The sequence below is a fragment of the Apodemus sylvaticus genome, chromosome 23, assembly GCF_947179515.1.
Source record: "Apodemus sylvaticus chromosome 23, mApoSyl1.1, whole genome shotgun sequence".
NCBI classification, from domain to species: Eukaryota; Metazoa; Chordata; class Mammalia; order Rodentia; family Muridae; genus Apodemus; species Apodemus sylvaticus.
The window spans coordinates 2773503-2796405 of record NC_067494.1 but is presented as its reverse complement, the minus strand read 5'-3'; positions in this window follow the sequence as shown (position 1 = coordinate 2796405).

Sequence of the window (22903 nt, the reverse complement as noted above, 5' to 3'; positions counted from 1 at the left end):
AAATCAAAAAAACAAAAACAAAACAAAAAAACCAAAAAGAACACAACTATGAAAATTCTTCACTTGACCACAGAGTACCAGATCAGACCTTGAGCACTGTTGTTCCTGTTTCAGTTATACACAGATGAACTTCTGCTGTATTTTAGTGAGACTCATACATAAGAGCATGGGTTCTAGATCAGTATGCTTTTGCACACTCTGCTTCTGTAAATGCTACCTAATTATTACTCCCATCTCATTGCAGTGATATTGTATAAGATTCCCAAGGCTGCCATAATGCAGTAACAAAAAATGAATTGTTTTCCTATTACTTGTCTAGAGACTACAATCCTAAGTCAAGCTAATGGGGTCATATTCCTTTAGTTGCCTTTAGGCAAACAACTGTCTCTCTCTCTCTCTCTCTAGCATTTGTTGCTTTGTTGGCAATGTTTGAAGTTCCTTCACAGTTAAATAATCTAAGTCTCCCTCTACCACTATGTATTTTTCTCACTCCTTATGACTGTACATATTCAAATGTCACCCATCTCATAAGATGCCTGTGATGCTGGATTAAAGACATATACTATTCCATTAAAACCTTGGCTTACCTAATTATGCCTGAGAATATCTCTGTTCTGAAAGCAGGGTATAGTCTAAGGTACTGGACGCTAAAAACTCAGTATATCCTTTGAAGGGACACAATTTGATTCAAGATGTTTCTTTTTCTTGTCATAAATCAGATATGGGTATGTGTAAAACTGATTTTGAATTTCTATTCTATCCTTCGGCATTCTATTACTTTATTTTTGTCCACTCCTATATTCTTTTTTGTTTTGTTTTCTTTTGTTTGTTTTTTTTTTTTTTCGAGACAGGGTTTCTCTGTGTAGCTCTTGACTGTCCTGAAACTCACTCTGTAGACCAGGCTGGCCACGAACTCATAAATCTGCCTGCCTCTGCCTCCCAAGTGCTGGGATTAAAGGCGTGCACCACCACGCCCGACTCACTCCTGTATTCTTATGATATAACTATGCTGACTGCATTGCTGTGGCTGTAAAACAAATCTTCATATCCCAATAGAATCTGACATTAATAGATACAGTATGACATTATCTTTATTAGTTGATATTCATTTTATCTTGAAATTCTATGAGAGATTGTTTTCTTTAGATGTGAAGAATTACCATTACTATATTTTTGGTGTATATATACCAGTTATGATTGTTACTGTTCAGAAAAAAACAACTTTATTGTCCATTGAATTTTGATGAATATTCCTTTCAAATATAGAATTCCATTTTAGCATATTATTTTAAAGAATAATTCTATTCACACTTAGATCCTAATTTCTTTTTTTCCTTTTCCATGTGTATGTGTATATGCACATGCACACATACATTTGCATATGTGAGCATATACATGTATGAGCATACATGCCTAAGATTGATGTATGGAATCATCATCAATTACTCTTTTACCTTATTAATTGTAGTAAGATCTCTCAATCAAACTGGGAACTCTCATTTGGTTATTCAAGCTAGCTTGTGCTAGAGATCCCTAGTCCTGCCTTCCCAGGCTAAAACTGAAGGCAGGTTGCCGTGCCCATATGACATTTCTTTGTATCCAAATTCCTGTCTTCAGGACAGGCACATGAGCCACTAGAGTGATCTCCAAAGACAATCATTTTTATTGAAAAGTTAAAAAAATAGTATTTCTCTTTTAAAAGTAGAACATGTCTTTTCTGTTCTTACTTACTGAAGTTTTCCTATCTTTGATTTCTATCAGTTTGATGCTGATGCCTAGGCTTGAATTTCTTAGTACAACATTTTTTTTCTTTGAATTCCTAGAATTACCAAAAATGGTTTGATGCCTTGGATAGGTTAGGGGAAGTACTTAAATATACAATATTTAAGGACTTTTCAGTGCCACGTGTGCCTGGTCTTCTTTTCTATTAACCTGGGAACTCCAAACTCATCACATCAGACTTTTTCTCCAGATCTTATATGTCTTGGTACAATTTGAATGTTTCCCCAAAATTCATATTAAGGCTAAAGTTGGGAAAGAAGTTGAGACAGAAGATCTTAAGTTCAAAACCCTTCTTACAGAAACTCTATCTCAAACAACACAAAACAAAGATAAAGAAGAAACAAAGGAAGGAAGGAAAGAAGAGAGGGGAGAAAGGAATGAGGGGAAGAAAAAGAAAGAAAAATTAATCTGTATTGTAAGGTAATGAGAAATAGGACAAGGCTATAAATTTTAATAGTTGAGTCAATCATATAGCCTTTCACTACTGGACTGTTGTGAAGGCCATTCTGGCTCTGCTTTTTGTGTGTAACCTTTTTACTATAAGGTACCAGAACACAACCACAGAACATTCTACTAGCAAGAAGGGTCCCATAAGATGCAATTGTTCAACCTTGGGGCTCTCAACCTTATGAACAAGGAGCTGAATAAATGTTGATGTTTACAAGTCACCCAGTCTGTGGTAATCAGTTATAGCAACAGAAAACTGATGAGCACAGGACTTTAGTGTTCTTCCCTGTTTATTCCATATATACAGGGAAACTCATTTATTTCTTGCTTTGCTGAATATAGTCTAGTGACTTCTACTGAAGTTTAAAATATCACTCTTCTCTCTCTCTCTCTCTCTCTCTCTCTCTCTCTCTCTCTCTCTCTCTCTCTTTCTCTCTCTCTCTCTAATTAAACTTATCTACTGAGTTTCCAGGAATATTCTTGTTTAGTTGTAAAATTTCCATCTGGATTATTTTTCATTGTATATCAGGCCACAGGTCATATACTTTCATGAATAACTCTTAAGAATGTACTATTAGTATTAGTGTTTTCAAAGGAGAAAGTCAGAGGCACAGAGAGATTAAACTACTAAGTTTTTTTCATAAGGAATTAGTAAAACTAGAATTCAGCTTAGGGAATTCTGACTCAAAACTAAATATCTTAACCTTAAGTCACATTGCTTCTAGGAAGTGAAGTACAAGTCTGAGCCAGTAATGGTAGCTATCATCTACACAGGAATTGTTCTATTTATGTCAGAAGCTGTTTTAAGCATGTTCTGTTTATTAGCTTATTGAATTTTGCAATCACCTAACGATTAATAGTATTATTGAAATTCCACATACATGAGGTTTAGACTCAATGAAGATAAAATTTACTTAATACTCACAGTTCATACATTCAAATCAATATTTTTTTTCTTTTTTTTTTCAAATCAATATTTTTAACTAAAGAAATATTCACCTAAAGTCCATGTCCTTAACCCCTACACCAAATTGCTTCCCTGATAAGTTATGTAGGCAATAATGCTTAGAGCTAAGATAGAGAGCACAAGCAAGAAAGAAGGGAGAAGAGAGGAGAGCAGAGGAGAGAAGAGGAGAGGAGAGGAGAGGAGAGGAGAGGAGAGGAGAGGAGAGGAGAGGAGAGGAGAGGAGGGGAGAAAAAGGAAAGAGACCCCAAATGTAATGATTGCTTAGAAGCAAGGCCTAAGTGATTAGGAAGAGTAGTGTATTGGGAAGATGCTGGTCCTTTAATACAAAATAGAGAGAAATAGGAAAAGGAAACGTGGGGATAAGGTTCATTGCATAAATTATAAATAACAGCATGCATGCAGCACATAGCCTGGAAAGACCATTCTTTGTAATGCAGCTTGCACAACTAGAAACTCCCCAAGAAGAGCTAAGATTGCTTAGTCCTGCTGAGTTCTAGTGCGTGTCTGAGGTCAGGATGCTTTGAAGCCCATGGTGGTAGTGGCCACGTGGCTGATAATTGCTAGCTTTGAAAGATAAGTATGAAGAAGGTGAAGATGCAGTCAGGTTTGTCCATAGGCAAATGGTAGGAATCCAAAAATGGGAACTGTGTATGTAGCAGGAAGCTAAGTTTACCCTAGGCTGCAATTATCCAACCATTCCTAAGTTTTCTCAACACCCCCCCACACATATGTATATAGATATAGACACACACAATTTATGTCAGAAATTTACAAAAGCCATTTTGAACAAAATAAGTGACATTGGGTAAACTTTTCCAGGCCACAGATACAATTGGGTTTTCCATTCCCTTGGATGCAAATAAGTGTCTTCTTTCATGTAACTTGGTTGAGATTCCCATAAATGCTGAGGATAAATAGCTTGCTTCTTGAATTTTCTTAAAACAAAACCACATAAAGCATGCAGGCACCAGAGTGACATTGGAACTCCTCCTCCACCTTAGAAATGGAAAACTGAAAATGGTTTGTAGCAAAGGGATTAATAGAGGAACCCAACTCTCCCAATTAGTCCCCCTCAGAAAGGCAGTCCAGTGTTCTCTACTTGTCTTTGGAAAAGTACTCCAATACTTAACATCCTTTATAGTAAAAATCTCACCAATGAAAATCTTCCTTTTAAAATAGAAGCCTCTGAGGGGACAAAGAACATGAACTAGCCTGCAAGTTCGAATTGGGTTCCCTCTTTAATTTCTTTCCAGTCTCTTCCTTCATTTCCTGCATCATAGCTTGCAATCATATACTCATGTGCAGTTATTTGCTTGTTCTCTCTACTTCCCTCACCATTTATGGTCCAGTGCTTGTAGGACATGGAGTCATTATATCCACACTGCAGAGTTCCATGCTTAGTATGAAGTAGACTGTTAAACATCTGACAGCCTGCAGCAAATAAATAGGAGGCAAGATAGATACAGTGATTATTGACAGTGTGTACAGTAGACATTTACTTAATGTCTGATCAATAATAATGTTAGATGCAGCCCATAAGTCCTCTACCTTGTGAATCAGCTCTCTACATTCTCCAAAATCATCTGCATGGATGAGGAAGCCACCTAACTACCAACTAATTTCTTTTTGTCAACTTCAGCTTTAAGAGCTGCTAAATACAACCTTTAGCTGTACTTTCCTCATGTTAAGTTGATACTGGTAGTGATACACTGATAGAGCAATAGCTATAGGTAGGACTGTAGGCATAAATTAGTTGGCACTGATATATTCCCTACATACATATGCTATGAGGATCTAAACACCATTACATATCAGTGTCAGTTTGAAAATCCCCAGCCAGGTTTTGGTTTTCTAATACCATACTTGAATAGAATGAACCCAGTCTTTCCAGAGGAATGTCTGGTCTTAAGACTTGGTCAGGATATATAAAAAATAGCCTTGAATATCACAGAGTAAGGAGATAAGAAAGCAGTGTAGGGCTGGAGAGATGGCTCAGCAGTTGAGAGCACTGGCTGCTTGCTTTTCCAAGGGCCTGAGTTCAATTCCCAGCAACCACGAAATGGCTCACATCTGTAATGGGATATGATGCCCTCTTCTGGTATGTCTAAAGACTGCTACAGTGTACTCATATAATGAAATTAATAAATATTTTAAAAATTAAAATAAAAATAAAGGTGTGTGCCAGGATACCTGGTGAGAAGAAAGATATAAAAGAAAAAGACAAAAATAAAGCAATGTAAGGGGAGGAAAGGAGGATGGACCATGAGAAGCATTTGAGTAAGTGATAGCTCACAATGTCCCCCAAATAAATGGAAAAAATGTTCGGGGTTGTTAGAGAATATCAAGTAGGATAAATACAAAATGAAAACAAAACCCTATGTCTAGCTATATTTAAAGTAAAACAGTATTAAAAAATATTAAAAAACAGTAACCAAAAAAATTGAAATAATTCAGGGACAAAATACCTTTTGAACTGTGAAGTAAAAGATAAGAATTACATCTGGATTCTCATAAGAATTGTGTAAAAAAAAAAAAGTGAAGAGCATGGAATGAGATTGTCAGTGTGGAGGGGAGCGACAACACCAGGCGGGTGGGTTGTGTTGGGGTAGAGGTCAGACAGAGCAAGCATGAGGGCCTGAGTACACTCTACTACTCAGCATGAAAAGCCAAGCACAAAGGTGCACATCTCGAACTCTGTACTGAGAAGAGCAGGAAGGATGCTCAGCGATTGTTGGCCAACCTGTCTAGCCAGAATAGCAAGGTCAACATTCAGTGAGAGAGATCCTGTCTCTAAAAAAAGGGGGGGGACAGGGCAATAAAGTCACCTGAATTGAAACTCACACACACACACACACACACCCTCCAAGCTTATTTTATATCCTGTAAAATTATTTTTCAAAAGAGAAAGAGACTGGGGTGTGGAAACATATACCTGCAAGCGAGCATTAAAGCAGAAGCTAGACTTCCATGCATTTAAGGCTGAAGCATAGTAAAAAGAAGAAATAAAGGTTTTTCTCAGATAAATGAACACAGGTAATTTGTTGGCAATAGACCTTTGTTGAAAAAAAACAAATCAACAACAACAATTTTAAACTGTTCTTCAGAGGAAACCAAATAGTTAACTTTATAAAAAGAACAAGTGAAGGTAATATAAATATTTAATCATAATTGATTTAACAGGTAATAAATTGCTCAAAGATAAAACCAAAGGGGATAAAGAAGATGTCTGTCAATAAAGTGTTTGCCTTGCAAGCATGAGGATCTAAATTCAAGCCTTTAAACTCATGTAAAAATTCCAGACATTATGGCACATACTTGTGATCTCAGGAAGGGGCCCTTACACTCACTGATAGTCATTCTATCCTTATTGATGAGATCCAAGCTATGAGATACCCTGTCTCAGTGTAAGTAGGCAATACACCTGCACATATAACCACAATGAGCATGCACATAAACCTATTGAAATATAATAGCAAGATCATTGTGTGTGTTATATATGCTTGTGTATATTTGAAGACAATAACTTCAGTTAGATGAGAGATAAAGGAAAGGATCAGAAACTCTTTATTAGTACAGGTACTATGCTAAGTGGAGGTAGATGATAGATAGATAGATAGATAGATAGATAGATAGATAGATAGATAGATAGATAGATAGATGATAGATAGACGATAGATAGATAGATAGATGATAGATAGATATAGAGAGATAGATAAGAGAGCTTTATTTCTGTCTCTCTCTGTCTGTGTGTGTGTGTGTGTTCAAGTCAAAAGAGTCACAATAACTTATACAACACTGAAAGAAAAGAGAGAGGGGGGAAGGACAAGGTCTAGAGATATGCCTCAGGAGTTAAGAGCATTTATTTTTCTTGCAGAGGACCCATGTTCAATTTCCAGCACCTACATTGTGGTTTACAACCACCTGTGACTCCAGGTGTCAGACATTTTCTTTTGATCTTTGTGGGCATCAGACATGCACATGGTGTACACATACACAGTTAAATCAGAAGACTGACACTATCTAACCTTAAGTCTTAGTATAAAGCTATTTAATCACTCCAGTGGCACTAGTTCAGAAAAGTTGGCAAAAGAATAAAAAGAACAGATCAATGAAATAAAGTAGAGATCCCAGCATAAATATCAATTGATCTTTGACAGAAAAACAGAAGTACCACAAAAAGCAAAGATGGTCTTTGATTTAAGAACTGAACAGCCACATGGAAAAATAAATGAATCTGATGAGGCTCCACACTCTGCTTAAAATTTAACTCTAAACTGGTGAGATACTTACTGCAAAGTAAAAGCTATGAAAGTCCTGGAAGAAAGCACAGAAGAAAAGTTAGATAACCTTGGGCATGCTTTCAATTGTTTGTTTATTGTTTTGCTTGTTTTTATTTTGTTTCTGACTCGGCTCAGGTTGCAGGCCCTGATCTTCCTGCCTCCATTCCCCAAGGAATAGGATTATAGACACATGCTATTGTATTGCCCTGATGGTCTTTTTGATAGAACACTAAAGATATAACCCAAAAAGTCATTATGACTAGAACATAATTGAAAGTAAAAATGTCTCCTCTCTGAAAGCTATTATAAAAAGAATGAGGGAAGAGACAACACATTTGGAGGAAAAAGATTATAGAAACCCCCACAAAATGCATCTGATAATTTTTACACAAAAATAAAAATAAAAACCTATATCAAGTTTTAAAGGTCAATAATAAGAAGGATAGGCTGAGAGAGGAATATAATTAAAAGCATGGTGTACAAGTATGAAATACCATAATGAAATTCATCAATTCATATGATGAGTGTATGCTAATTAAAAAGAAAAAAGGAACAACCTGATTATAAAAATAAGCAGAAGACCTGAAGAGACATCTCACCAAAGAAGATGGCAAAAATATAGAAATACACTACTCCATGTGTCATCAGAGAAATACAAATTGAAATAGCGATTCCACAGCATGCCTACAAGACTGGCTGATGTCAGCAACATGGTGATTGCAAATAGGGTGAAAATATGAAGCAGTGGAACCTTAATTCATGAAATGAATAAATGTGACTGCTACTGTAGAAATATCTTTAAATTTTTTTCTCTATGATTAAGAAGCTAAGACAGAAGGGTCAAAAGTTGAGGCTATTCTAGAGTATATAGCATGTTCCAGACTAGCTTGGGCTACATAGGGAGATTCTGTCTTAGAGAAGGCAAAAAGAAAAGAAAAGAAACAGAATACACAAACACACATACACACAGTGATTAATTCAGCCATTGCATTTTTGCTCTTTACTCAAAAGAATTAAGAAAATGTATCTGTCCACATAAAACTGCACATAGATGTTTATAATATCCAAAATACTTGTAGTAGTCAAAATTTCAAAGTAACTAAGATGTTCTTCAATAGCAAGAAGATATAGTATTCCATTCGGAGAAAGCAATACGTTTAGTGCTTCGGAAGCCATTGTGGAGGTGAGTCTCAGTGGATACATCTACTAAAGGCTTTCCCTCTTGAGGCTGGAATTTTGAACAAAGGAGACAGCAGACTGTAAGATCCAGAAGATCAGAGAGCTTGCTGTGAGACTGTCTTCTAGTAATGTCAGAAGCTTCGTGCATAATTATTTTTCTAATTCAATAGCTTAAACATGAGCTGAACAAAGAAAACACCAATAGACATGACAAAATGGATGGCAAAAAACACAAGACCATGCCTTCAGACAAAGATTTACAGGATGCAGAGAGCAGGCGAAATAACCTTCTGTGGGGAAGAGCACACCAATCACTTATCCAATACCAAATGGTCAGCCCTGAAAGCATCCATACAAGTAATATTATATAATTAATACATAATATAATATAGAATATATGCATAATATGTTACAGAAGGGTTTCATATTATATCACATATGTGATATTATATAATACATATAAATAATTATATATAATGTATAGGCATGCAATCATAATAAAAAATGAGGCCATGAATGTGAAAGAAAGCAAGGGACAATGTATAGGGCATAAGAAGAGGGGAAAGGGAAGGTAGAAAAGTTCTGGGTGAGTCTATCAGAATCTAAAAATGTGGCCTTTTCCCCTATACTAAATTTGTTCTAAAGGATGATATTTTCTAGTTTGCCTAAGAATTTCATCCATTTGCCTAAGAATTTCATGATTTCATTGATTTTTTTGTTTTGTTTTGAAAAGCATGTTCTTTTATTGAAAAAGGAAGTAAAATTATTTTATGATAAAATCATCCTGAGTTAGGTAACCCAAACACAAAAGAACACACACGGTACACACTCACTGATAAGTGGATATTAGCCCAGAAGCTTGGAATACCCAAGATACAATTCACAGACCAAACGAAACTCAAGCAGAGGATGGCCTTGTTGGTCTCCAAAGGGAGGAGAGGCCCTTGGTCCTGAGAAGGCTCGATGCCCCAGTATTGGGGAATGTCAGGACAAGGTAGAGGGAATGGGTGGGTTGGTGAGTAGGGGAAGGGGGATGGGATAGGGTGTTTTTGGAGGAGAAACCAAGAAAGGGGATAATATTTGAAATGTAAATAAATAAAATACCTAATAAAAAAGAAAAAAAGCAATGAATTCATGAAATTGTTAGGCAGCTTTTAAAATATAGGATTTCTGAGCTCTATCTCTGGCAATTTCCATTTAGAAGATCTGGAGTAGAAACAAGAAACCTGTATTTTTTTTAAGTGGTTTCCAGCTGATTTCAATGTCCTGTCTGAATTTTAAGTCTTAACCGGAAGCCAGAAGCATTGGGGTCTGTTGGTAATGTCCCATGCTTGATTAGTAGGCTTATCTCAAAAAGACTATACACCTTTTGTTCTTTCCAGGTGTTCAGCTGAGAAACAGGTAAACCTAAGCTAGTTTAGACCAGTGGAGCAGCACATGAAACTTCTTCAAACCTTCTGAGAACAAAAACCCAAGTTTCTATCCTTTGTGCTATTTGTAAAAGTGAATAAATTGGCCCCCAACTGGTGTTTATGGCCAAGCTGTGATCATGATGCCTAACAGCTTCATGATGCCGCAATGCTGTAGATAAAGTGGAAAATGGAAAGATCCAGGCTCTCAGGAGATATTGCTTGGTCACCAAATCAACATGCTCTGGGTTTTTAATTACATGTGATCATCTGCTGGTGATTATATATGCAAATGTGATAGAAAGAATTTCATGGTATTAAGCAGCCTCCCCTAGGCTCTGAAAATGAACTTCTGATGGTCTAATATAAAGTAGATATAATAACCTTGTATCAATAGCAAGGAATCAACAGCAATGGACAATTAGTTAACATTTTGGGAAATACTGTTATTACTAGTATTATCTTCCTAAAATAATTTTCATGTTCTGCCAAGACTCATCATTCTTACCTTCATGTTGAAACTCAAATTTCTTAGCACTGGCTAGTTAAGCTCCAATTGGTACATTGCTTTCCTGATAACCACTGAGGTTGTAATTTACATTGCTCTTTCAGCTTCTATGGTCCTTGTACCACAAGTTCATCATTGTATAAATCTTGTACAGAGCCAAATGCACTTGGTCGGAGTTTGATATTGGTCAAGGACTATCCCTGGCTTCAGGCAGGAATCTGCCCTTGGGTGGAGTGCTAAGAGTATACTTGACTATGGTCAAGGTTAACTTCTCCCAGATAGCCAGGATCCTGCTCCACCTAGGGTAAAGGTTAAGTTCATTGTTCCTCCAGGTCTAGGAATTCCTGAATTAAGCAGGTGACCCACCCAGCTGCTGGAGCAGTCAAGACAAGGACCTCCTAGAGAAGTTAGACAACTTCCACTGGAACTCAGCCGGGAGTCTGGGGGGAAGAGTTTGCCCAAAGTGTTAAAAGGTCTGGCGCCATTAAAGTTTCTGGCTTTGATCAGTGAATATTGTCTTGGCCCTTCTTTTTGCCCCTTCCCTATCCATCCCTCAGCTTCTGTTCCAGCAACCCACTTCGTAATAGCTGCAGGCAGCTATGGAATCCAACAAAATCTGATTCTTAATAATGATACAATCATGTTAAGCAGAATGCAGGTATTTTTCTTGTCTTAAATACTTCTTGGATGTCTAATACCAACATAATTAATAACATATGACTGTATTTTACAATATTTTCATAATGTCTATGCCTTACATCTTACTTATAGACGACAAAAGATATTGTAATCTCTGGAACCAAGTAGTGGGTAGGTAGGAAGAAGGGTTCTGTCTTTGTGTCTTTGTTAGGGTTTAATTGCAGTGAAGATATACCATAACCATAGCAACTCTTATAAAGGAAAATATTTAATTATGTCTAGTTGTCATGGCAGTAAACACAGCAGTGTACAGGCAGACATGGTGCTGGAGAATGAGCTGAGAGTTCTAGATCCAGAGCAGCAGCAGCAGGAAGAAAAATGAGCATATGAGATCTCAAAGCCTACCACCTAGAAACATACCTCCTCCAACAAAGCCACACCCACTCCAACAAGGCCTGCCTTCTAATAGTGCCACTCCTCATGGGTTTACAGGGCCCATTTTCATTCAAACTACCACAGACCCCAAACCTTATCATAAGGAAGGAGGTAGCATCTTTAGTACAGACTCAGTCCATGGCTGTAGAAGAGTTGAGCATATTTTTCAAATATTTTGACCAAAGACCTGATGAAGGATAATTACGCCAAAATTAACTCCATGCTTGTGGAAAATGTTCTATTTTTTTTTTTTTAGAGGTTGAGTTGAGGGAAGGTGAAGTCATAACATCTTATCTGCCTCCAAACCCATGGTACGAATCCCACTTCCTTTTAAGATATACCATATGTAGGATATACCAACAGTTGGTGATTCCATACTTTTATTGCTCAAAGTCCTATTCTCCAATAGGCAGAACCTCTAGTGCATCTGTATGTAGCTTCTACTGGATGTGCAGCACTAGGTACTCCTATTTTGTGATGCATGGTGGCTTAAATATAGGCTCTAGATTTAGATAATTTGTGGTGAATGCTGGGAATTAAGTAAGAAATATGTATGGAAAACTGAACATAATAACTTAAAAATCAATAGATAGCCATTGTAAATCAAATATAACAAGAACAACATAGTTCAATAAAATAGATGGAGTGCAGGGAAATACTTCTTGAGTCAACTGGATTTGTAAATGATTAAGACTCAGTGACTTCAGGATAAAGGATGGAATCTGGCATAGCCAGAGGTCACAGCTTTCATATTCCCAGCCATGCATTGACCTTGTCCCTTGAAATTATCCTGCAGATTTTATTTAGTTTACTGTATTTTGAGTTTTCCTGTGTTCAGAAGTATGTTAGGCCTTTGGGGAACTAGTTGGAGGAAGACTATCCAGAGTTTTATAACACAGATTTGTTGTGAGAAAAAAATACCACATATTTCCTCCCCAAGCATTTGAGAGAAGCCCTGCATCAATCTGACTCTTCATGCATATCATACAACCTCTTGGGTGATCCCCTAGGATCATCATAAGTTGAAAGTGTCACTATGCTTTATTAACAAAATATAACAAAAAAACTTGAATACTTCAAAGGTAATTCCTCATTATTATAATACACAAATAGATAAACTTGTGTTTGCTGAGGTCTGATGTTTTGATATGTATAGTAATGATAAGTACTAGCCTGGAAGACCTGTTGATCCCAAGAATGAGAGAATCTGCACATATAATGTGACCTTGCTCCTTGATGTAAAACTATTGGTTAAATAAAGATGCTGACAGCTAATCGTTGGGCAGAAGAGACATATATGGAGTTTGGGGGCCCTGGACTCATGTTGGAAGAGACCACGAGGAGAGAGAAGAAGGTAGAAGAGAAATGAGAAGACATCATGAGGTAAGAATCTTAAAATGATGGCCCTGAGGGCTGGTCATAGAACAGCAGCATAGATAGAACATAGTAAGTAATAATTCAGGGTTACTGATAGGAAAGTAGATTCTAATAGCATAGAGGGTAGATATCTGCCCAGCTTCAGCACCAGTAATAGCTTATTGTAAATAATAAAAGTTGTGTGTCTTTTATTTGGGAACTTAATGATCAAAGGCAGGGCAGAAGCCCCAAATTCAGATTAAATATTTTCCATAACATGTGCTCATCAAAGTTTTCCCAAATGTTTTTCTTCATCTGTTTCATTTTGAGATAGACTCTGTCACACAAGCTAGCCTCAACCCCACAGTTCTCCTGCCTCTGACTCCAAAGTGCTAGAATTCTATATTTGTAACACCATACAGGCCAGGGATATTCATGTACATGTTTTGAGAAATATTGTTTCCTACAAGACAGCAAAGGGCTCTTCGTGTGATGTTTGAGACTTTTGCTGTTGTTTTGTTTTTTTAAATAGCCTTGGAATCTTCCTGATGTCAGTTTAGCCTGATCTGAAACTTAGAACTAAGGTACTTCAGGGGCGAGGAAGAGGACAGAGGTGTGAGCTCGAGAGAATCTTAACAGTTTATTCAATAGCCAAAGGATTTTTGGCACAGGCAGGATGTTTTTGTAAAATGTAAAATGGATTCTTAACAGCACAGAAAGGCCCAGGCACACTCTTCCACTTCCTTCCCTATTTCTTCACCAGACAAAGCCAGCAGCTGTGAGGGAATTTGTGCAAAACCAAGTACATAAAACACTCACTTCGTTTTAAGGAATCAACCTTACTCTAAATTCTGTAGCCTACAAAGGGAGAACCATGCTTGTGCCTCTTTCGGTGTGAGTTGTGGGTTCAGAAAATTAGGCGCTTCAGTAGTTGAACTGCAAAAATATAAATAAGGCTAACTATAAGGCATATGGAACCATCCATCAAAGACTCAGTAGCATCGTGACAGATCTGAATGATTACAGATCCTGCGTTTACCTCTTTTTTTTTTCTCATTTGTGCTATCTGACCTGGGGAGGAATGTTCTCCTGTCAACTAATAAATCTACCAGAACATGTATAAGAATTGGCATAGACTGAAAGGTATAAGCCTATATGAAACTACAATAAAGGTTTGTTGACTCTTCAAAAAAAAAAAATACACTCAATTCCTGGTGGCCCTATCCATTCTTCTGTAAGAAAATGCCTGGAGCAGTACAGAGGGGGCCTGTTATCCATGCTTTCAATATTAATGCTGAATCAGTCCCAAAGTACCACACAGCTAGAGATAGACGGGAAGAAAATGCACTAGGTATAAAGGGAAAACTATATGCGTAACACAGAGATGCCCAGTGCCCTATCAGAGGAGCAAATAGGGGCCAAGGAGATGGCTCAGTGGATAAAGTACTAGCTGTTCAAGCATGAGATGAGTTCAGATCTCAAAGCTGGGTGTGGTCAATCCATCTGTAACCTCTGCTGGAAAAGGGAATGTGGTGAAGCATAACTGCCAATATCTATAACCCTGTCATGACAGGGTAGGGGTAGAGACAGGTGGATCCCAGTGACTCACTGGCCAGCTAGTCTAGGCAATACGCACGCTCCAAGTCAATAAGAAACCCTTTCTCAAACAAGCAGTCCCCTGGCCTGAAATAAAACAGGAAGAGAGCAATAGAGGTCAGCACTCGAACACTGACTTCCGGCCTCTATATGCATGTGGGCAGGCGCTCAAGAGTGTGCGTGCCGCCGCCGCCGCTGCCGCCAGCGCCGCCGCCGCCGCCGCCGCCACCACCACCACCACCACCACCACCACCACCACCACTCACACGGAGTGGGTGGGCAGAATTAATGCAATGAGACACAAGTACTGAAAGGAAATTTAGCAGTTAAAATGAAGACTGCATCCCTGTGGAGTCCAAGCTCGCTCCACTTGAAAACCTCCAGGAAAGAACTTTAAAGAGAAAACTATACACATCCTTTAATGTTCTCAGCAGAAAGGCAGCAGAAGAAAATTCTATTTTTCTCATAATTGTCAAACAAAGGAGGGATGCCATTCCATTATGACTGTCTCGGTCCTTGGTTTGGCATCGTGGCAACTTGCTGGGAGCTTTGTCTCCATGTGAGGGATACCACATACCACCCTGGTCCCCACCAGAGTCAGTGGTCTGTTTTCCCTTTGTCTTCCTTCTGAACTGCCACCGCGCAGGCTCCTCCTCCTCTAATGTGCTGTCTTGCATTATTCAGCTAAAGAGACGTTCTGCCGGTGCCAATGTCTTCAGATGTGGTTCTCTCAAATAGCATCCTACCGGCAACTGAATGTAGCCAGCGTCCTTCAGCTTCTGACTGGCAAGCAGCAGGACAGCCTGAGGCTTAAAGGACATGTGCAGATTCCAGGAGAACACACCGAATTTAATACTTAAAAATAATAATAAATAAGTGAAGACCGCAGTGCCACAAAACGCAGTGTTAGCAGAAGATGACACTGACGGGTTTTAATTTTCCCTCCTGAATTATCTTCTAAATGTTTCTTTGAAGACTAGGGTTCTTAATCTATACCCACAAACGACTGGGTCGATTGCCCTTTGATTGTGCTGCCTCTCTTGGGGGTGGGAAACTACTAAACTTGTTAGGAGTACCTCTCTGGTGGAGCCAGAGAATTAGGGTTCATGTCCTCCAGCTACTCCACAAATGCCTGCTTAGCCGCCAGGGCTCCGGGTTAGGAATACTGAAGGCCTCCTGTGCTGAAGGATTTAGGGAAGAGCCTGAAAGTCTGTGATCCCTGCAGGCAGCAACTTGACACCAATGGTTGTCTAAAGGAGGACTCTGGTCCCTTTTCAAGGCTCTAGTAAGACTGGTGTTTCTGACCTTGTCCTGGACTTAAGCTAAGAAGCACTCTTGCCTTTAAGGCAGAAGCAGAGACCAATTTGAGAGTTGCCAGAACTGGCAAAACAAGAGGCAGGAGCCAGAGAGGGGCAGTGGATTGGTTCCCTTGAGTCCCCAGGTGTATTTGCCTTACAGAAGTCCTCCTCCACGTGAGAAGGCCAGATTCTCCTTGATTCTCCAAAAGGGAGACCAAAGAACAAATGGACTTTCTCTCTTTGCAGCTTTTTTTTTTCCTTCCCACAGCCTGCTGCTGAACCCAGGACTGCCCACAGTTGCCCCTTGCCCCTGATTTTCCACGCTTGGCATTGGCCACTTCTTTGAATGTGCCTACTTCCCCTGAGGGGAAGGAAGGAACCAGGGGACAGGGAGAAAATGCACATGGGAACTGTGCGTGGGCCCTCTACTGCGTCCAACTGTGAGGACCTTCACTGAGCAGGTAGCTTGGAGAGTTTCTCCACCTTTATCTACCAGAGGAAGAGAAAATACAAATCTCTAATGGGCTTGAGAACATGGCAGTATTTCATCTTGCTTGTGTCTGTAGATCTGGCTTCCTGTCCTTGTCTGTGTATGATTTGTTCCTGTCAGGAGACAGCTGGCTGAGTAAGGCCTGTGCTGCCACACAGACGCCCAGGAGTGGGAGCGGGAGTGGGAGATGGGGCCTGGAGGTGGTTGCCCTGGCTCTAATTTAGTCTGCCTCTGGGTTAGCAGTGGCAGCTAAAGGTCCTGTGAAAAACGTCTGGCTGCCTCTGCTGGCGGCCCTCCAGAAAGAACTGTTCGCAGGCCTGTTCTCAGGCGGCCTCGTGCCAGAGCGTCTAACAGGGAACACAAAACGCATTGCTTTTTTTTTTTTCACTGACCTCAAAGAGATCCTTTTATGGATAGAGCCATGCTGGCCTTCCCCCCTCTTAAAAAAAAAAAATGTCTGCGTTGAGAAGCTGACCTCCAGTGGCCCCAGCAAGGCAACAGGTGACCTCTCAGTGAGTGGGCGGACGTCAAAGCAGCTCTGTATCTGGTGCCTTTTGGAACTGCGGATAAATGCAGCATTCAGCTTGAAAGGACACTGGGGCTGCATTAGGATGGGCAGTGAGGTGAACGAATAGCAGGCCCTGGGTCTTGGACTTCCCGAAGAAACCCCGGCTGGTCTCTGATCTTTAAAAGTTCACTGAGGTTTGCCTAGCTTGTTAGCAAATAGGAAAAATTCCTCAATATTTAACCTAAATACTGAAATGTGATCAGCATATGCATTCCACATAATGGCTACCTTCTCGGGTGGCTGTAGACAGGAGACTGATTTCACATGATCTTAGAGTTCCCTAGCATCCCTCCCTAACCAGGTGAAAAAATGGTACCATAGGCTATAAAGATTTTTTTTCTCAAAGTGTCTGAGACTTTTTTTCAGTTTCAAAGAAAGCATTATTTTGGCATTGTTCATTTATTAAACTATCGAGAAGCATTTTAACATAATGAGGACTTGAACCTACTGCTCATAAGTCAGCAGCTTGATTATTGTATAGATCCCAATTTAAAGAACAGACTACATTTGTATCTATGGAACTGAAAGCCAGGGGGTTTTGCTATGTGAGATATTAATGAGTAAGGTCACTATAATGGCTTTCTCTGTGCATGTACTTAGGTTTATATGTTTATTTTATGTTTGGGGTAATGAAAAAGAGAGAAAGTTACCAATAGGTAGTAGCTTCTTTTTCTCTTGGAAGACTTGGAACGGATGGTTCTCTTGAGGGCTTTGGTGAACTTGTGTTCTCTGTTTTATTTTAACATCATTCATTTAGGTTCTTTACTAATTTAATATGTGTTTAAAACTCATGTGACAACAAGCAGTAAATCAGCCATAGGACAAATAGGGGAAGCCTGCTGACTTCTCACGGATGGGGTGCAGAACTGATGGAGTGTTGCTTCACCGAGTTCAAATAGCTGACTTGGAGCTAACCCAGAGGTTACAGTAGGAGTGAAGCTTCACGTTGAGCTTGTTTGACACCTCCTATTTGGCTCTTTTAGGCATCCGTAGGGATCCATGGGGGAATTGGCTTGAATTGAGAGTTCATGGAGTTCTTATGGTATTTGTTTCTATCAGCATCTGGCCTGGTTGGCCCTTGCTCAATCACATATATTGTTTCTCTCAAAGTCTGCATCTTTGAAGTGGGGATTCTTAAAACGCAAACTATTTCAGAGCTCTGAATCAGGAATGTATAATAACGATGGTTATTAGCATGGGATCATTCTTTACTGCTTGGAAAATGTTTTTGCACACAAAAGAGCTTTGAAAAGAAAGGCTGCTTTGCTTCTCAGAATTATACCTTTTCTCAAAGCTGGAGAAATAGTATGGGTTTCATGGTGATACAGACCTATAGCAGTAACTACCTGGGAAATGGCAGGAAAGTCACAAGTTCAAGTCCTACCTGGGCAATAAAGTGAATTCAAGGACACCCTTGATAAATCAGTGAGACCCTGTTTCAAAAATAGATTAAAAATGAGTCTGAGGGTATAAATAAGTGATAAAACATCTGAACTAAAAGTAAAAATAATAAAATGGCTTACATCCACATTTCCCTCCAATATTTAACGGAGCTTGGAAAGCCATTGTGTGTTATGTTCACAACCTTGTAATGATTACCTGTTTTCTGATACACATTGTATTGAGATCTGAGTAGATGAGCAAAACTAGATCCTGTCTCTTGGAGAACGTACAACTCCCGTTATCTAGACACAGAAACAGACTTTAAAAGAGAGTCAGATACGGAGATTCTTACCTGTAATCCCAGCACATGGAACTAGAAGCAGGAAGACTGTGAGTTCGAGGACATCATGAGATGCACAGCAAATACTGTCTCGAAAATGCCAAATAATCATAAATAATGATAGTAGAAGTTCTACTGATCTGGAAATCAAGCTAAATAATAATAAATAATGTTAATAAAAGCCCTAACAAATATTTGGAGAAAAGTGTGAGACAAAGCAAAGAACAGAATAGTCAAAACTTGTGGTAAGACAAGCAGGGGAGTAGAGGGAAGGCAAAAGGCTCAGAGCATGGGGAGTTTTTCTGAAGCAGATAGACTGATTATACTTTTAGTGTCTGGAAACTGGAACTGCACTGGAACTCGTCTCCAGCAAGAATCGCATACAGGGGACACAGAAGATGCTCAGTAACAATAAGGAACATTGATCCTATAGCAAGTCAATCTTCCAATGCATATAAGCCTGTGGAGATCGTGTTTATTAAATGTAGGGAATCTGTGCATGCCACTGGGAGTTGAGGTTTTGAGACATCTTATATAGAGGCACATCAACCTCCAGTTGAACAGACAAGAACACAACTCGCAAACAGAAAGGGGTCAACATTTGTTATGCCACGTACTGATTAGCCCTGTGGTAGACACAACGACATATTCTAGAGTAAGAAATATAAGCATGGAAAATTGGAAATTTGGGAGGGACGTGAATCTCATTAGCTAGGAGTTGTGAGATATATATATATATATCTGACAGACAGAGACAGAGAAAGGAGGTAGGCCATGAACACATGGAGAGAGGGGTAAGGGGAATTTGGAAAGAAGGGACAGAGGGAAGAGGGTAAGAGCAAAAAAGTGATGTGGGGGCAAACAGGCCCTTTTGTACTGAGTCAGGCATACCTGGCTGTTACCAGGTAACTGTGGAGCAGAGCCTAGAAGAAATGCTAGCAGTGGGACCTCATGAAAATTTCCCTCTTTTCTATCTATTGATATTGCTATTCTTTCTTTTTTTAAAGATATTTTCTTTATTTACATTTCAAATGTTATCCCCTTTCTAGCTTCCCCTCCGAGAAAACACCCTCTCCTACCCCCTTCCCCTCCTCCTCTGAGAGTGTTCCCCAACCCATCCACCTACTCCTGCTCCCAGTCCGGGCATTCCCCAAAACTGGGGCATCAAGCCTTCACAAGACCAAAAACCTCTCCTCAAATTGATGTCCAACAAGGCCATCCTCTGCGACATATGCAGCTGGAGCCATGGGTTGCTCCAAACATACTCTTTGGTTGGTGGTTTAGTCCCTGAGAGGTCTGGTTGGTTCATATTGTTGTTCCTCCTATGGGGCTGCAAACTCCTTCAGCACCTTCAGTCCTTTCTCTAACTCCTCCATTGGGGACCCCGTGATCAGTCCCATGGTTGGCTACAAGCATTCACCTCTGTATTTGTCAAGTTCTGGCAAAGCCTCTCAGGAGACAGCTATATCAGGCTCCTATCAGCATGCTCTTCTTGGCATCTACAATAGTGTCTGGATTTGGCAACTGTATATGGGATGGGTCTCCAGGTGGGGCAGTCTCTGGATGACCCTTCCTACAATCTCTGCTCCATACTTTGTCTTTGTATATAATCCTGTTGGTATTTTGTTCCCCCTTCTAAGAAGGACAGAAGTATCCACACTTTGCTCTTCTTTCTTCTTGAGTTTCATGTGGTCTGTGAATTGTATCTTGGGTATTCTGAGCTTTTGGGCTAATATACACTTGTCAGTGAGTGCATACCATGTGTGTTCTTTTGTGATTGGGTTACCTCACTCTGGATGATATTTTCTAGTTCCATCAATTTGCCTAAGAATTTCAAAAAGTCATTGTTTTTAATAACTGAGATGTACTCTTTTGTGTAAGTATGCCGCATTTTCTGTATCCATTCTTCTGTTGAAGGACATCTGGGTTCTTTCTAGCTTCTGGCTAGTATAAATAAGGCTGCTATGAACATAGTGGAGCATGTGTCCTTTTTATAGGTTGGAACATCTTCTGGGTATATGCCCAGAAGTGATATAGCTGGGTCCTCAGGTCCAATTTTCTGAGGAAACACCATACTGACTTCCAGAGTTGCTGTACCAGCTCACAATCCCACCAATGGAGGAGTGTTCCTCTTTCTCCACATCCTCTTCAGAATCTGCTGTCACCTGAGTTTTTAATCTTAGCCATTTGAACTGGTATGAGGTGAAATCTCAGGGGTGTTTTGATTTGCATTTCCCTGATGACTAAGGATGGTGAACATTTTTTAGGTGCTTTTTGGCCATTTGATATATCTCAGTTGAGAATTATTTGCTTAGAACAATTGCTTAAAAATACTCCATATTTTAACAGGGTTATTGGTTCTCTGTATTCTAACTTCTTGAGTTCTTTGTCTATATTGGATATTAGCCCTCTATCAGATGTAAGGTTTGTAAAGATCATTTTCCAATCTGTTGGTTGCTGTTTTATCCTATTGATAGTCTCCTTTGCCTTGCAGAATCTGCAGTTTTATGAAGTCCCATTTGTCAATTCTTGATCTTAGAGCATAAGCTATTGGTATTCTATTCAGGAAAATTTCCCCTGTACCCATGTGCTCAAGGTTCTTCCTACTCTCATTTCTATTGGTTTCAGTGTATCTGGTTTTATGTGGAAGTCCTTGATCCACTTGGACTTGAGCTTTGTACAAGGAGATAAGAATAGATCTATTTGCATTCTTCCACATATTGACCTTCAGTTAAACTGGCACCATTTGTTGAAAAGGCTATCTTTTTTCTACTGGATTTTAGCTCTTTTGTCAAAGATTGAATGACCATAGGTGTGTGGGTTCATTTCTGCATTTTCAGTTCTATTCCATTGATCTACCCACCTGACTCTGTACCAATACCATGCAGTTTTTATCATGATTGCTCTGTAGTACAGCTTGAGGTCAAAAATGGTGATTCCCCCAGATGTTCTTTTATTGTTGAGAATAGTTTTGCTATCCGGGGTTTCTTGTTATTCCAGATGATTTGCAAATTTCTCTTTCAAACTCTATGAAAAATTGAGTTGTAATTTTGATGGGGATTGCATTAAATCTGTAGATTGCTTTCAGCAAGATGTCCATTTTTTGCATATTAATCCTACTAATCCACTATCATGAGAGATCTTTCCATCTTCTGAGATGTTCTTTGATTTTTTTTCTTCAGAGTCTTGAAGTTCTTGTCATACAGATCTTTCACTTGCTTGGTTAAAGTCACACCAAGATAGTTTATATTACTTGTGACTATTGTGAAGGGTGTTGCAAATATACTCCTCTTGGGTGTATTTGCTTCCTTTTGTTCTAGAGCTTTCAGATGTGCTGTTAAACTGCTAATGCATGCTCTCTCCAGTTTCTTTTTGGAGGCACTTAGAGCTATGTGTTTTCCTCTTAGTACTGCTTTCATTGTGTCCTATATGTTTGTGTATGTTGTGCCATCATTTTCCTTGAATTCTAAAAACTCTTCAATTTCTTTCTTTGTTTCTTCCTTGACCAAGTTATCATTGAGTAGAGCATTGTTGAGCTTCCATGTGGACTTTCTAGTGTCTGTTGTTATTGAAGACCAGTCTTAGTCCGTGGTAATCTGATAGGATGCATGAAATTATTTCAATCTTCTTGTATTTGTTGAATCCTGTTTTGTGACCGATTATATGGTCAATTTGGGAGAACGTACCATGAGGTGCTCAGAAGAATGGATATTCTTTTGTTTTAGGATGAAATGTCCTATATGTTAAATCCTTTTGGTTTATAACTTCTGTTGGTTTCATTATGCCTTTGTTTAGTTTCTGTTTCCATGATCTGTCCATTGATGAGAGTGGGGTTGTACTGGCTGGTTTTGTGTGTCACCTTGACACAGGCTGGAGTAATCACAGAGAAAGGAGCTTCAGTTGGAGAAGTGCCCCCATGAGACCCAGCTGTGGGGCATTTTCTCAATTGGTGATCAAGTGTGTAGGGCTCCTTGTGGGTGGTACCATCCTTGGGCTCGTAGTCTTGGGTTCTGTAAGATAGCAGACTGAGCAAGCCAGTAAGTGACATCCCTCCATGTCCTCTGCATCAGGTCCTGCTTCCTGATCTGCTGGAGTTCCAGTACCGACTTCCTTTGGTGATGAACAGCAACATGGAAGTATAAGCTGAATAAACCCTTTCCTTCCCCACTTGCTTCTTGGTCATGATGTTTGTGCAGGAATAAAAGCTCTAAGGCAAATTGGTACCA